Below are 16,378 nucleotides of genomic sequence, written 5' to 3'. Positions count from 1 at the left end.
AAAAGGAAAAACTTATTTATTGTGCAAAAAATAATTTAAGAAGAATGATTTAGAAAATAGTTTTAAATAAAAAAATTAAAAGTGAGCTGGTATTTTCTTGACACACTCGTTTCTTTGACAAACAGTCGTTTCTCTATACTACTGTATTAAAAGATAATCTGTTCTAGACACAATCGTTTCTATAAACCACTGTTTTTAGTTTTTTTTATGGGTTTGTGACACACTCGTTTCATTGACTGTTTTAAAAGATAATCTTTTCTAAAGATGTGGGTGGTCCTGAAAAGGACCGTTTTGTGATTTTTTTGTTAACCCAGAGTTTTCTCCCTGGGGGATACAACGAAACTTTACTGCTCAGTATTGGTTCGGCTCCATGAAGTTTGGGACAGCTGGTCTCCTAGGACGGGGAGGTGGAGGGTTACTCCTCGGAGCAGCCCATCTGCTACGGCTCCGTCGACACCAGGGACAGGGTCGTAAATGGTCCACCAGGTAGTCCGTTCAGGGAAGCAGGCTGGTCTCTGATGGCAGGAGCAGCAGGTGCAATTCGAACTCACCTCCGGAGACCAGCACACAGGACACTTCTCCAGCAGCGCGACAGGTGCTCTTATCCCTCATCGCGGAATCCGTCCCTGGCCTGCCTGGCTGGATGGTAAATGTGGCCTATGCGATGACTGGGGGGGGGGCGTCGATGGTCCCATCTCCCCGGCGTATGTGGACTGGATCTCCTGCAGGAGCTGGCCAGGGAATCTGAATGGCGTGTTCAGCCGAGCTTGGGGGGACGGGGTCCTTGGGGTGTCCCGGATGGGCACGGGGTTCGGCTCAGCCCTGGGGGCAACGAGGGTAGGGGTGGATGTCAGCTAGGCGGTGATCTCACCCTGGGAGGTGTCTGGCTCCTTGGCTCTCTCCTGTGATAGGGGGGAAGATCTTCTCCGACTGCTCCGGTGACGTACCAAGTCAGGTTGGATACGGATCCGCTCCATGTTTCACATGCCAATCTCCTTGCCATTATCTATTCTTCTAACGATGTATTGGCTCACAATTTCTAGCCCGGGGACCATGTAGAAGTCGGTGAAGTCTCCGCTACCTTGAGACGAAGCCATGCTGATACAGCTATCAGGTACTCCGATGCTAACAGAACGACACTGAGCTCTGGAGAGCGTCTGTATTTATTGACTCAAGTTACGGACCAACAAGAGAGCAGGGCTGAGCCAACCGTTGAAAACATGGCGAACCCAAATTGTGTGTGATTTGTGCTTTGGGAGATAACCATTTTCATGGATTATTTATTGTGTGTTCATCATGGGAATAAATCATGATTCGTGTTTAATGAATGTAAGTTTCCTGCCTCTTTTAATACTAGAATTGAGACATGACATAAGTCCCTGCTCGAGAAAACAGTCAGAATGTGGAAGCGAGGAGGCTAAATCCAGTGACTGAAGTCTATGAAATAGGCATTAGAGTGTGAGACCAGAAAAACTCGTGATATTTAGTGAGAAGGAACCTAGGGAAGGCTGCCGATATTTTTTAATTCAAAAGAATCATGAACAAGGTAAAAATCAATTGAAAATGGGCTTAGGTATAGACAAATAGAAGATCACGGTTTTCAGAAAATCACGCCATGAGATAAATAGGATTTCTTTAAACCCACTTGATTTCGAAAAAAATTTTTAAGAAGGATCGAATGCGTTTCAATTAAATACAATTCGTATCTACTTTTTGTGGGTATGAAAGAGTGAAGATTTTATTTTTTTAAATGGAGATTTAAATGACACTGGGTCTTCACAGACAATTCAATATATAAAACTGACTTTTAGACATCCTGACCTTGTAACATGTTTACATGCAGATAATCAGAATCGACTAAAAATGACTCGTATTTTCTTTACTTGACATGTGAGATCTAGATATTTTGTGTTTGATCAAAAATCATAGACACACTCCGCGTCTAAAGAAAATCCAGGATGGCGTCATCAGTAACAATATTGACGTATAGAATATAAAAGATTTATTTGTTTAACACTAGCAAGGCTTCTAGCTGCCGAATTCTCCTCTGGAATCGTATTCGATGAGCCATCAAGGGACTTTTCCGGTCTTCGAGGGGGTAATTCATAGATTTAATTGAGCCTGGTTTTAAAAGTCACGGATTTCTTACTGACATTTCTATCCATTTCATGCCGCAGGCTCTGAATGCAGGTTTTCTCCATGATATTTATGTCCTGCCACAGTTGAATCACTTTCTCCGCTTGGGGATGTCTTAGGAAACTGTAATGCTTTCCAAGATACTTCCTTAGGTTCAACCCATACCATTTCTGGGGCAGATTTTCTTTCATTCATCGGCATAGAAAATGTAAAGTGACTAGTCTCCCCTTGTTCGGAGGCCTAGGATGTAAAACGGATTGTGGGTTTTGCTTTATCCATTGCATGAATAGATCATACTCTTTTAAAATCATTAAGTGGTAGTGCTTGGACATGATAGTCCATTATGAAGATAAAACTAGTTTTTTTCTTCTTTATACCCTATTTCACCCCAGGTGTGCCCAGAACGTGCAGGTAAACACCCGCGGATCAGGTTTGCTTTGGCGGGAAGCGCGCGCTGAGAACGTGCAGGTAAACACCTGCGAACCAGGTGTCCTTTGGCGGGTAGTGAGCGCCGAGAACGGGCAGGGAAACACACCTATTGACCAGGTGTCCTTTGGCGGGATGCGCGTGCCAAAATCGTGCAGGTAAAGAACACCTGTTAAGCGCGTGTGGGTAAAGGTATAAAAAACAGGACTTAGAGTGTTTAGATCATCATTTTGTTTTACACCTTGTTAGACGTGTATAAGATGGCACAAGCAATTATGAATACAAAAGACAATCCTAATTATGTGACACCTGAAGGCTATCTAGGACCCCCAATCCCGGAGACTCAGGATTCTATAGGGCTGGACTTGGGCATATATAATCTACCAGACCCGATCACTAAAGAGGACCTGAGTATCATCCCCACTACGTTAGAGGGGATGGATAACTAAATCACGTGCAAGAGAAAGAAGATCAATTTGAAGGGAGAGTAGTAAGTGACTTGGGTTACATAGAAAGTAAGTAAGACGTTCCTAAGAAAACCAGAGAATCCAGCCCCTGTTACAACCGTAGAACAGTTCGGACACTGGGCCCCTGACTGTTCTAAGAAAGATATATGCTACAGATGTGGTAAATTAGGACATTCGGCTAATCAGTGTGACCAAGATCAACCGGCTGAAAAGACACTACCCAAGCCCAAGGAGAAAAAGCCGCAGGAGAAAAAAACACATTGTCCAGCAACTTAAACATTAAAGTGGACTTATTTTTCTTTCAATCAGCTTGCGATCAGCTGTGTTTTTAAAGTATCAAAATTAAGCAGCCAGCGAGGCTGTGAATAAGTAAGATGACGTCACAATATTAATAGGCAACTGGACGGACTTGAATCGCTGCCAAGTCTGTATATTCATAGTCTTGGGTTTTTCCAGATTTCAGGCCTAAACGGCTTGAGATGGCAAATGGGTTTTTTTTACAAATCTCAAGTCTGAGATCTCAATTCACAAATAGGGTTTTCCAGATCTCAAGACTGAGATCTCACAAAACGCTGCTTTGACGTAGAACGACATAGGTCTCCCCTTAAATCCTCATATAATTAATAATTCATTCTTACTGTAGCTTCATATTTTTGTCCCTGTACAAAGCAGTATAAAGGAATTGGAATAGTTTTATTTTTCTATTATTTCTGTTCAAATGGGAACAGGAATCCATAGCAACTAATGAAATAATCACCGGTTTCAGTTTGCAGACGCATTCCTGCGAGACTGTCAAAAAAAATTCAAGATCATATACCTGGCAAAACTTTTTCTATGCATGAATAGAATGTCTATTGAAAAGGAGATTTACTGGCATTCTTGAACAAATATTGGGTTTTTTGATAACTGAAAGAAATGATGTTTGGACAAGTATATTTTTCTAGAGTTTTGATATATCAAAAGGCACATTATGAATAACATATTATAAATAACAAAATTCCACTTGAATAATTTCTGTTGTAATTTGTTTGAGATTTGGTTGTTTTTGAGCTAGATTGACTGGACTATTCTCGATCTTTTTACATACAAAACCACCTCAGGCTGACGTGACGTTAAATGACGAAGCGGTGCTGCTCCAGTTTGGTACGTTATCATTTCACCGAAACCTTTCTTATCATCACAGGAATTAGATATTTTGCATTATAAGTGTTTTATTCGTTCTTTATAAACTGTTGAATTTTCATGAAATTGTCTTCTATCTTTGCGGAGTAAATGTAATTGTCTCAAAAATTTTCGAGCAACCCTCGTATTTGGCTATTTAAAAGTACGGTGTACAATTGCTGCCATAAAAGTTTGTCCGTGAAGTAATAATTCGTAATATTGCATCTGTGTAGTGGTTGAACGTATAATTTTAACTTCCCATGAGTGTATGTAAATGAGTCTTATCTAAGACGTGTTCATTATAATCATATAATGAGTGTAAAGTATATTTGTGTAAAACCACTTGTGTGTATATATTGGAGCAGGTTCCAGCCATACGTCAAAGTTGGTGTACGACAGTGAATTTGCCCAGTGTATATCGCCCTTGGAGTGAAGTATATAGGCCGCCACCCTTGGAACCTCTAGTCCATCTTCAAGCCTGTGAGGTAGAAAGCAAGAGGCGCAACTGGTCACCAGGACAACAACAGCTATGCCATTTGTACATTTTATCATGAATCATTAAACATGTAAATTGTTAGAAAGAAAAAAGTTTTTGAGTTTTATTTAAAATTTGAAAAAAGGTAAATCCGCTCGACAATCTGTGACAATATCGCTCAGCTGATTCGATACGGAAGAGCATGGACAATTTCTAAAACGAGGTAAATCATTGACAAACAAGTTGATGAACAAGAATATCAGCAGTATAATTTAAGTCATCATTTGGTAAGTTCTATGATCGGAACAGTGACCTTGTCAGCAAATACATTTTATCATCAAGACAAATACTGCCTGACGTCTTTCATACTATCTGTTAGACAATCATTTACACACTGAATTGATGACATATTTTCCGTTATTTCCCGATCATGACAAGGAGCACACGGCGGGTGTGACCGGTCGGCAGAGGATGCTCACTCCTCCATGGCATCTAATCCCACTTCTGATGTTTTGGAAGTCTGTGTTTGCTCTGCTCCAATTTTGTATTGTTTAATGGACGTCTGGGCTTGAATACTGTACGTTATCTCCATATATTTCATCAAAATATCGAGTGTTAGCTGGTGGTAAAGTCAAAAGTCATCTAAATACGTCAATTTGTATAATTTGTTTCATCGAAAGCGTCAGTACCCATTTTTGTAGATGAACATCACTTCTGGTTAAGCCGAGAGTAGTCAGAAAAGGCTTATTTTTGTAGGTATTGGCACAACTTTGAATCGTTAAAGTCATTAGAGACTTCAGACTTCCTTTTCGTAGATCGACGTCACTCCCCGTTAGATAGGAAATAGTTACCAATGGCGTCTTTTTTACAAATATCACTTTGTAATTAAATGAAAAGTTTCAATGACAACTTCTCACATCATTGTACATCGAATTCTCTTCAGAAGTGGATTCTTTTTTCATACTAATTTTCGTTTCTGTCTTTCATTTTTTCTTCACGGAGTGGGAGGGAAGACCTGCTTGTTGCTTCTGCATCGAACTTTGTTCTTTTTTTAACATTCTTTTAAAATAAAATCAAATTGATTGAGAGAAAGTATATCAATGTCATACCAGTTATATAAAACCATATATTGGATAGATGAAGAGTTGCGTTGAGGGACCTTCTACATGGTGATCCCAGTTCTTGATAATGCTAGATTAATTTACCAGTTCTCCCAAAGAAATACAAGTAATAAAATTTTGCTGTCAATTATTGTAATCTAAATCCAGAATTTTTTGTTTCATACACTTTTTTCAAAGTGTTTTGTGTCTGCATGGTAACAAATAATACTTTACACCCTTAACGCATTTAAAAAGAAAATCAAACTGCGTCAAAATTGTGCATAATTTAACGCCCTTTGATTTATTTTTTCAAAGTGGGTTGATTATGTCCAAAAATCAAAACACTTCGAAAAAAAAAATTCAAAGTGCGGAATCTTTTTCAAACTGCGTCGCCAAACGTGTATAATTTTTTTCCGACATTTGAAACTTGTAATTAGAAACAATTTAGTTTTATACTGCGGCAATGACAATGAAGTCGTTAAGGTTTGAATTTTTTTTATCATGATTTTACTTAAACATCAATATCACAGATTTACAGCTCAAATCATCGCGGAGGAGTGCCTCTTTGTCTGTAGTAGATGTACCAAGCTACACCCAGACCGACACAAACGGTGAGAAAGACAGCTCCGGTGACTCCAAATTCTGCCCGGGCGTCAATGGTTGACTCTTGAGTCCCGTCCATTTGAACTCTGTTGGTCCAAGTTAAGTGTACGACAACAGCGGGAAATGAATCCATATTTTAGGTATTTACTGGAAACACAATTAAAAAAAGAAAATTGATTTTTTTGTAAAAAAAAAAAAATAGGTTGAAAATCATTTTGATAAACTCTCTCACACACACACACACACACACTCTCTCTCTCTCTCTCTCTCACACACACAAACACACACACACACACACACACACACACACACACTCACACATACGTGTGAAGGGTGTCAAACGGGGACAGGGGTTAAAGACTGTCAAAGTGGGGACTTCTTCATTTTTGATATTTCATTGACTTTTGACTTAAAATATTAATCACCATGTAACCCTGATGACAAATATGATGAGAACATATCAATATCTTTAATTTTAAGCTAAGCACATTTCACAGCACAAACGGGGACCTATTTCACACTCATTAATATTCACACACCAGTTCTTGTTTTATTGTATCTAAACGGGGACATTTTCCGAAACGAATAAAATCCTCTTTTTTGTGCCTTTTATTCACTCATTAAAACCGTTCTCATCACTGATTAAGACCCCTGTCTTCATAGGCACTTGAATGCTTACTATTTTAAATCTATTATGGAATTTACGAACAGATATTGCATCATGAAAATATATTTTAAATTTTTCTGCTCAAATAATTTTGAAGTTTAGGAATCTGTCTTAAATTTTTCAATTTGGCATCACTGACCTCTTTGTCGCAGTGACATGATTAATGGAATTTAAATATGGTGATTGCAACATAGTTTGCAAAATTCAAAGCTACTTCTTTTACATGTAATTTATGATTTTCCAAGTTTTTGTTTCAGAATTAGAGTATTGAACAAGAAAAAATATTGTCATTTGACATACTTACAACTATAAAAAATATAACATAAGATCAGAAGGGGGCGCTGATAATACCACTCCAAAAAATGACCAATTTAAAAAAAAAGAAAAATTTACATTGACCTATTGATAATGTTCAGCTATTGAATATAATCGATAAACACTTTAAAATCAAATAAATGCATTTACGTATACGCTTCATTACAGTCGACGACTTCTTTAAAATATTTACATTACATTGCATCTTTGATCAGGTACTTTTATTTAAAAAAAAAACATTAACTTAAAAATCTTTCAAAGCAAAGACAATTATTCATTTTTTGTTTTACGCAGAAAACCGATGATCCGGAAGTATTATACCTGTGCAGTATTTTTAATGGCACCAAATGTTTATGAAACTAAAGCTAATAATTTTATTTTTTATAAGAAATATACAAATGAACAAAATTAACAGAAATAAAAAACAGGAGTTAAATATGTTTTCCATAACCGTTGCTTAAATTATAAAAGAAAATTTACATGACATTTCAGTTGCGACTGCTGCAAATAGGGTACTTTAAACCAATTAACTTTTTGCAAATCGTCTGATTGCTTGAGATATGTATACTGTACTCACTACTGTAAGGGCGGGTTCCGGCACCCTCGTCCTCATTGTAAAAAAAAAATTATTTCAGAAAGTAGACACTTTTGTTGTAGAGTTGCATTTCCCTCACAGCCAACCCCCATCTGCTCCACAGGGAATCGTACTCTAGAGCAGAATTTCCCTCCAAGAACCACCAGAACCAAATTACTCCTTCAAGTTCTCTCTTTTTCAGAGTAGGATCCCCCATCCCTTGTCATAAAGAGAGTAAATATAAACCATAGCCGCATTTATAATAAAATAAACGACAAAAAGATTTTTAAATGGTAAATTAGTGTTTTTCAACTTAAGTACATTTAGGAAGTATATATTTCAATTCATCAACCAAAATGTTTAGCTTTCAAAAGAAACGCAAATCTCCCCAGATTAGATGTATTAACACCTCTAGTGGCTCAGCGGTAGATGTATTTTTAATGTTCTTTTTGACAAGGCTGTTTAAAGATTTTTTTCATAGAAAGTCCCTTATTTATGCATACTTTTTGCTACTTATATTTTGCTTGAATCCAATGAACGGAAGAATTGTTTGAGTTCGTATCATGTGAAAACGAATTAATCATTTCATAAATACAGAGTAAGTTATCTCCTTTTATTTCATACGTCTACTGATTTTTTCCTCTATAAAAGTTACGCAGTAAAATGTGAATAATTCCCTAGAAATCTCTGCGAATGGACTAATCCCCGTGAGATAGTTACATGTTGTAAATGATCTAATCCCTGCTTCGGAAGTTAATTCCCCGGTTATCTGTTACATGTATCTCTAGATTTTACTTTTGCATCGGTTCTAATATGTTAAGGGGCTAATCCTCATGCGTTAGTCCGGAAGCTAATACCCGGTCATTCGTAATCCTTTATTTTTTTAATAGTATATAATTGGTGATTTAGCAAGATTCTAGTTCCCCCTGACCAGGACTATTTCCCGAGACACAGCCACTATTATCCGCTGACTAATGAAACCACGCCCTCAAAATGCAAGCGTAGCAACAATCAACACTGCTTGATGACGGTGATAGTATAAAAAAAATATTGATTGTGCAGAATTCATGCGCGCAAGGTTCATAATACCCCCGCTTGAACAGTGGGAGGGTATATATAAAAAGAATGGTATGCCCGTCCGTCCGTCTGCACGTCCGTCTGTTACGTTTGAGGTACCCATCCTTATCTGCAACTCCTCTCCTACCACTGAAGGAAATTCAATGCAAACTTTCACAGAATCTTTATTACATATTGCCATTGTGCACCTCTTTTTTTACTTTTTCATCTGACACCTATTTTTGTGATTTTCCAGAGCAAAACTTGGATACTGCCATTATATTCATATGGGAGGTGGGGGTATTATTTAGTGAGCTCATTGCTCACAGTACCTCTAGTTGTAATATGTTTTCATAGAATATTAAGAATATTATAATGTATGAAGCATGTAGTTAAATGCTACTTTGGAATTTTGACCCTTCGAAATCTTTGACAATGGTTTTCTTTGAGTGAAATGATCCTTTAGCCGCGGGTTTGAGACCGTATAAACCGAAGTCCCGTGTCGCAGTAGGTGCTGGCACAAAAATGATCCATCACTGCTCAATGACCCTGGTTGCCGAGTGAAGGGCAAAGTTTGAAGCTCTCCACCGGAAAGTGGTGGCGTACGTTTACATATGAGTGAAGAGTTCTCCAGAGGAATCAATCAATCAATTTCATGCATTTCATGCAGTATATAATAACAGGTTTGTTATCATGTTAAGGACAGATGATACGAACAAAAACTGATCGTATAGATGGGAATCTTTTCTTGAATATTTTTTGGTTGTAAATGATTAAAAATATTTAAAAAATACATGTACTAAGAAATTTTAATTTACTTAGATGTTCAATTTTCCATCTTTCTGTAACTATCCTTAGTTTTCTACACACTTTTTTCTCACCTTAAAATCCATTAATAATTATCTTTCTAACGTTTGATAAATGGCTAAAATTTTACGTAGCGTTGGGGCTAAGTTATGAAAAAGCTGTTCTTAAGCTGTTCTGCTGCCAATAATCTTAAGGATTAACTTTATCACTGCTGCAAAAAAAGTCGTGAACAAGGAGATACTTTTTTGACATATAAAAAAACACTAATCAATCAGTTGCAAAACAATTCTTCAATTCGTTTATCTCTTCATTTTACATATTACACAGACATTTTAATAACTCGAATACGTTTATTTCTAGTTCTGTTATTCTTTACTTTAACAGATATCAACTCTAAGGAAAAATTATTTCGAGATAATTAACTCGTTTAAAAGAGGTAATTATTATACAGTTAAAGAATGTCATTAAGGGGGTTAGCAAGATTCCAGATCCCCAAGGTCAGGACCTGGTTGAGGGGAACTGGAACCTTGTTTACTCCATCAATGATATACATTTTATATATACAATTATACCTACACAAAAATAATAATAAATTATATATTAATGAGGATTGTGGTGTTATGGATAACTGAGAATAAGCTTTTGGGGGCGGGGACTAGCTCATTTGATTAAGTCAGTTCTCCTTGGGCGAAATTCTACTATAGAGCTAGTTTTCCGATGGGTGGGATTATAAGGGGGAAAGACCGATATTTTTATGTATTACATTTGATTATAACCGAAAAGTAGAGGACGCATGAATGGATATTAAAGAATATTAGTAAGCTATATGGACATTCGCGAATCAGTACAAAAAAGATCTTAAAAAATACAGCATAACAACAGAAAGAATTTTGTAATACTAGTAAATCTTGGGAATAAATCAAAAAAATATATCTTAATCAAATAGGGAACTGTGTGTATAAAGTATCACAATACAATGGAGGACATTTGTGTATTAAAAACTTCAACATAATAGGGGACATATTTTGTGTATAAAAATACACAATACAATAGGGGACATTTGTGTATGAAAAACTACAACACAATAGTAGTCCATGAGCCAGGCCATGAATTTTTCGGTATCGGTACCATCTCGGGTGAATAATTTTCATAGTTAATTTTTGAAGGACAAACATCTCTACATTCAGAAAATGTATGATAGCATTCAATTGATTGTGGCTTTAATGGTGTATCAACTGTTTATATACACCAACCCAACTTGTTCGTTCTCTCAGCTGTGTCGTTGAAAGAAGAGGGTTGGATTTTCAATACGCAATTTCTATCTTATTTCGGATGATATTTTCTTCAAATTCTTTTGAATGCAGACCATGCTATTACCCTGTTCAGTTATTATTAAATATTGGCTCTGTAATGAGCCGTCTAAATTATATAGCAATATAATTCTACCCTAGATCATAAAAGTGGAATACGCAGTTTTTTTTAATTTTGATCAAAGGAAAGAAATTACAACTGTGACAATTTTAACACCAAAAACATATTGCATAGTCATTTTATTTAAAGGAATTTTATCACGTATAGCATTTCAAAACATTATTTCAGTAACAAATATATATAACTTTATTTAATAGTAAATCGTTATCCCTATCCTAAAAATGAAGGAAATTCCCATGTGCGTATATTCTTTATTTAATTAACAAAGATATTGTGAATATGTCAGATCTCAAGAAGAGCCTTTACGTAAAATGTTTTATTTAAATTTAATCTCATGCTAAACCATGGTGATAATAGACACTTGAATGTTCATCTAAGTTAAACATGTAATATATTACATATTTTTGACATCAAAATTAAGCAACATATGTGCACAATCATATATGTGCTTTGTGGGCAGTGGGCTGTGTCTCACGACCTTAAATGGCCTGATGCCCCTTCCCTTCACTAGTCGGGATAGAGAACCCGTACACTCTTAAGGGAGATCCCTCTAGGAAAGCACTCTCTACACAAAGCGCTGACGGGTCTTAAACCCTGTTGATTGAGGGCTTTCCTACCTATAACGCATGTAAAGACTGTGCACCAACGGACTCTGCGGAGGAAACCGTCATGGTTCAACTGAAAAGATGGCGGACACAGTACGCATCGCGGAATGCTTCGAGCAAGGCAAGGCAAATATAGCAGGTCTTGGTCATCCGTTGTATCTTTCTCCATCTCCAGACGTCCTGACATCTGCCTTGCCATTGGATCTAGATGGTTGCGGGCGTGGGAGTGGGGTCGGCGACGCGCAACCCTTCATTTTTATCAAACTTATCGCGCAAGTCATTGATCATCTTCCATCCCTTCTATCATCCACCCCAAGGCCCTGTGGATACAGGTGAGCAACGGAGGTGACAGGTCCAGGCTCACTGGAAGTCGGTTGTCGCGGACCTGCACACAGGCGACACAGGCCATAAGGTCGCTCTTCACCGACCAGAGCAGCGTTAGAGTTCGGCAGCCACCTGTTCGACTGAGCAGCCCTCTTTAGGAACGCACTACTCACCTCCATGGCGAGAGGAGCGGATTAGAAAAGGTATCCCAAACGTTGCCTGCTCCACCCTTCCCTAGCCAGTTTACCGCGGCTGATGGGGACCCTTCACATACATTCGATATAACAAAGAGTACAAGAAGACAACAAGGATCAGGACTAAGTCATTGTCAGGAAAAGAGACAGACAGACGAACTCACCGAGGCTATGTGCGGCACGGAGTGCTGGACAAATCATCGTCTCACAGTCTCTAAACTTCACCTCTCAACTTCCGGATCAAACTCAGGATACGTCCTCAGGAGACTAAGGCTTCAAAACGTCTCAACGTTGATAAGCTCATGTTGCCTTCCACCTCAGTACTTTTCTGACACCCTGGAAGATTGCCTGTACTCCATCCTGCTGGATGACCACGACGTGGAAATAGCATAGAACACACTTTGTAATACAATGTATAATACAGCCTTCAAGTGTCTTGGGCCATCCACCAAAAAAACACAAAAACTACGAGATCACTTAGCTTCTAGAGGACAAACATCGCGCTTACAAGGCTCATATAGATGATCCCACCTCCACAGCAAGAAAAAGACGCTCTGAGGAACGCTCGCAGCATAGTACAACAAAAGCTTCGGGATATGCAAGACTGATGGCTGGCTGAATGCCAAAGCTGGCGAGATCCAACGCTACGCCAAATCTCATGACAGGCCCAGGAAGAACTTTTACTGTGGACTTGGGGAAGTCTACAGGACAACTCCTTCAGGCTCATCCCCTCTCCTCAGAGACGACGGGTTAACACTCATCACACAGAAGGAAAAGATACTCGACAGGTGGCGTTCTGAACCACCCTTCTACCATCAACGACGAAGCCATCAACCGACTGCCAAGGTTCCCATCAACCAGTCACTGAGATCCAGAAAGCAATTAGTCTGTTGTCAACTGGCAAAGTACCTGGCGGATACTCCATCCCAGCTGAGACTTACAAAGAAGGGGGCGTGGCTCTAGTATAAAAACTCCATCATTTGCTTGTGCGAGGATCGGCCTGACAGTCACCTCCGTATCCAATGTCCTGGTCATCCCCCTCCCCCACGAAGATAAGACAGTGGTCATCGTCGCCACCGAAGAACGAATAACTAAACTAGAATATGTGCGTTGATACTTATCTGTTTCTTTATACAATTTCTTGAGGTAAATGTAATTGTTGAATAAAATTGGTAAAAATATGCAATTTTTGTTAGAATCAAGCCTAGTAACTCAGTTAATCTCTTTTAAAATGTTCATCATATCTCGGATTAATTCTGGTAGAACTTTCTATCACGGTTGGCAACTGTGTGACAAATACTTTGCAGGTTGCAAATATATTTTAGCTCAAAATACCTAATTTGAGCAAATAAAGGGCAATAACTGTGTCTCCAGCATTGAAGCCACAACGGATTTGATGCTATCATACATTTTCTCACTAGTTAGGGGTATGCCTTACCAAATATCACTATAAAGTTTATTCACCCAAAATGGTACCGACCACCCCCAGTGGCTCATGGACTATAGGGGACATATTTTGTGTATAAAAATACACAATACAAAAGGGGACATTTGTGTATAAAAAACTACAATACAATAGGGGACATAATTTGTGTGTAAAAATTCACAATACAATAGGGGACATATTTGTGTATAAAAATTCACATTACAATAGGGGACATTGTTGGTATAAATGGTTATAATACAAAAGTGGACATTCCTGTATATAACATGCAAATACAAAAAAATATGTGAATGACGTATGCATATACATGCACCTTAGACTTATCAAAATACAAGAAGGAAAATGTTTATGAATTATTCTAAAACCTCAATGGAGAAGAATTGAGTGAAAATACGGAGTGTTTTTTAAAAGGTAGCAATTATAAAATTTAAGATGCCGAAAAGCTATTCTCTGATAATAATTACTTTTGATTCTATTTTGTTTTGTTCGGATGAAAGCTTGAAATTGAGTTTGCATTTTGTTTAGGAATTAAATACAGTTAATGTGGAACTCCCATCCACACCTCATCAAACCTCCAAGCGTATAAATCAATGTTAAAGTTAAGTAATAATAACATCGACAGTAGTCTACTTATTGTTAAAAGTATATGAATGAAATAATTTGAAAAGAAACAATATATAAAGCTGTCAAGAAATTATTTACTTCCTTTAAATGACCATCCGACATTTTTGATAGAAAAAGTATGTCATCAGTAGTTTTTATGTCTAAATGTACAAGTGCTTTGTATCTTTAAATCGAGCTAGAATATCAAATATATTAGTGTTGAATTGTACGGTACACATATTATATTTCCAAATTAACAAAATCTGTTTTCAGAATCCGTATATACCCCCCCTCCCGTCGAAATTACTAGATCTGCCTATGGGAGAGAACAAATTCATCTTCATGGTATATATTGAAAATTTAAGATCTTGAAAGAAGACAATTATAAAAAAACATCTTTAAAGAGTTTATATATGTTATAAAGTTATTTGAATGATTGGAAACTTAATTCGTTGCACGCGACGTCATTTTACGTTCTTACTGAATAACGACGATACCTGTTTGAAATTTTGACCTTAAGGTCGTATGCAACATATTTTGAACTTTATTGAGCTTTTACCTGGAGTTGAATTCTACTAGATGATTGACCTGTGTGCAGTACTTTAAATTTTTCTATAATTATGGATTTGCACACCTCTTCTAAAACAAATTTCGAAAAAAAATCTGTAAATTGTGTTTTGTAATTTTTGTATACTTTTCTTTGAATAATGGGAAAATTTTCATAATTTCGAAAACCCTGGTAATGCATGCTGATTTTTTGTGAAAATTTGGGACAACATTAACACATTTTGAATGTTTTTTTTTTTCAAAGTGCGTTAAAAGTGTACATCAACATATTTTACCATGGAGGCACTTAACGAATTTGAAAAGAATTTCAAAATAAAATTTCCGGACTTACATTTTAGAAATAGACAGCATTATTTTTTTTTTTATAATTCTTCCAAAAAAAAAGTAGAAATGATCTATTCTTATTGAGAAAAGGAAAAGACAGGTAGCAGAACCCTCAGTCCATTTCTTTATTTTTCCTACCCAAATATATGTATTCATTTTTCGTTTCATAAATTAAAGTTAACGTAAAAAAATATAAAAAATAAATAAGCTTTGCTTTAAAAAATAATATCACACCATCTTTTATTATAGAAGAGAGGTTTAGGGGCCATATCGCTGATGTTAGCAACCATAGGTACTTCACCAAGTTTTAGACAAAGTAACTTTACAAATTCAAATACAAATCAAAAATAAAAATATAAAATGCATAAACATGTTTTCATACTCTTCAATACCAATCTGTTTAAATAACCGTAAAATAAATGCCATCATCTTGCATAGGTACATGTATAAGAAAAATGTTGTACTTCTTAATACTTATTAAATACTAGTAACTATAAAAACGCCCTTATGTTGTGTTGGAAAATTATTTTACAAACTTGGACAGTCACTCTATTTTGCCGCATTCCTCGTACCTCTAAGTTTCAAATGTAAAATGTCTATATCTCAGATCCTTAAGTGACGAATCAACGAAAAGTTATCCAACCCGGTGCAAAAAATTATTTATCATATCTAAGATTTGCTAGAATATTGACTACTTTAAGTCATGCACATTTTTTTTTCAAAGTGCGTTAATATGGTCGATATTAACGCATTTTGAAAATAAGAATTATTTTTTCAAAGTCGTTAACTTTGTCCAAAAGAACTACAAACAATAGTATTGTTCTCCCGCCTACCTCTAAGTCAATTTTCAAAATTTAATATATTTGAATGATTTTCCATATTTGTATTCATATTTACATGAAATTCCATAACACATTGCTTATTTGGGAAAACAAAGAGAGATAAACCTATAATTTTGGTAAAACTCGCGTTTTTCACTATAGAAATCAACGGAAACGGAAAATATTTTAAACCCCCCCCCCCCCTGAAACAAAATTCCCACCATACAGGTAATATAGACTGTTATTTCACATTTTCGTACCAAAGCTTTTTGTGTTTC

This window comes from Saccostrea cucullata, unplaced genomic scaffold (assembly GCF_032062105.1).
Source record: "Saccostrea cucullata isolate Sc308-1 unplaced genomic scaffold, CSIRO_AGI_Scuc_v1 ctg3716, whole genome shotgun sequence".
Classification (NCBI taxonomy): domain Eukaryota; kingdom Metazoa; phylum Mollusca; class Bivalvia; order Ostreida; family Ostreidae; genus Saccostrea; species Saccostrea cuccullata.
Note: the sequence above shows the minus strand (reverse complement) of the source record.